We start from the raw sequence: 1,379 nt of genomic DNA, 5'->3' as shown, positions 1-1,379 counted from the left end.
CTGGCCGGGGACCCTGAGACTGGCCGGGGACCCTGACGGCTGGCCGGGGACCCTGAGACTGGCCGGGGACCCTGACAGCTGGCCGGGGACCCTGAGACTGGCCGGGGACCCTGAGACTGGCCAGGGACCCTGAGACTGGCCACTCTGGAAGCACAGTGTGCACTCCAGGGCCGGGGACGATGTGCCACCTCTGCCCTGGAGGAGGACAGTCCCGCAGTCGCCCGCCGCCGACCCCGGCCGTGGGCACCATGCTAGGACCAGGCACGTGGCCCTGACCCACGTCACGAGGAGCCCGAGCCTCGGGCACACGAGGGAGCCGCGAGGAGCATTGTCGGGGCCGGGGTAGGTGACGTTCCCAGCGCCTCACCTGGCCGTGGCGGGGCGGTCCCAGCCAGAGCCTGGGGGGAAGGGGGGTTCTCAGGCAGTGACCGCCCCCTGGGCAGGAAGGCGTGGGGCCCGAGAGCCCCTGAGGCTGAATTTGCCCCCTCCATGTGGGGACGGCCACCACCCCGGGTGCAGAGGACGTGGGGTGCGGGTGACGCTGGGTCCCCGTGCGCAGACAGCTCCTCCCAGCTCACTGCACGTCCACAGGGTCGCTCCCCGAGCCCGGCCCCGGCGGCTGACGTGTCTGACCAAGAGTGCTTTCCTGGATTTTCTCCCCCCGTAACTGACCTCTGAGCCCTGGCTGGTGGGGCTCTGGTCACACGGCCCGCGGGACGGCCCGGCTGAGGCCACCTTTGTTCTGGCTGCTCCTTCCCCAAGGCGGCGGCCGGCAGGTTCAGCGGCCGGGCGGACTCTCCGGGGCCACAACAGCCGCACCCAGGTCCCTCCAGAAATAAAACCACTTGCTCCCGAGCGCCCACGAGGGCCCGGAGCAGCTCAGTTTCTGCAGAGCCGTGCTCCTCCTGTCTCCCTGCTCCCTGATGCTCTGGGGCTCATGGTAACTGAACGCTGCCTTCCGGAACCCATCCTCCGAAGCGACCGCAGGCCGGGCTGATCACAGAGGTGCTGGAGCGGGCTGCGCGCCAGCCATCCCCCCGCCGGCGTCACCACCACACACCTGCCCTGTTCTGGGGCTGCTGACTGCCATGCCCCAGGCAGCCCCCGGTGCCCCCGCCGGCGCCCAGCGCGCAGCCTTACCGCTGCTTCACGTGGACGATCCCACGCCAACACCCATCTCCAGGCTCCCGGTGCGCTTGCTGGAGCGCCAGGGGGCGGGGGGCCTGTTCCTAGCAGCTGTCCTCCCCGGACCCAGCCTGAGTTACCATCAGCTTTCCATCTGCTCTGGGTCCGGGCCTCCGCGCACGGCACTTGCATCTCCCCTAAAACCCAAGCCCGTCCCCCCCCACCGGAGGCCGGCCCCCCCTGCTCCCGAGCTC

At 70.6% G+C, this 1,379-nt stretch overlaps 1 long non-coding RNA gene across 1 annotated transcript in view; it reads right to left on the bottom strand.

Moving 5' to 3' along the window:
• The window catches only part of LOC115303601, an 8,160-nt gene extending 6,994 nt beyond the window's left edge, over positions 1–1,166 (bottom strand). The window contains exon 1 of the long non-coding RNA XR_003914144.1: positions 1,141–1,166. This is a non-coding gene — a long non-coding RNA (uncharacterized LOC115303601). The remainder of the gene's footprint in view (positions 1–1,140) is intronic.
• Between the last annotated feature and the right edge of the window lie 213 nt (positions 1,167–1,379).

The sequence above is a fragment of the Suricata suricatta genome, chromosome 10, assembly GCF_006229205.1.
Source record: "Suricata suricatta isolate VVHF042 chromosome 10, meerkat_22Aug2017_6uvM2_HiC, whole genome shotgun sequence".
Lineage (NCBI taxonomy): Eukaryota > Metazoa > Chordata > Mammalia > Carnivora > Herpestidae > Suricata > Suricata suricatta.
The sequence above is the reverse complement of the archived record's forward strand: the minus strand, read 5'-3'. Positions and strand labels throughout refer to the sequence as shown.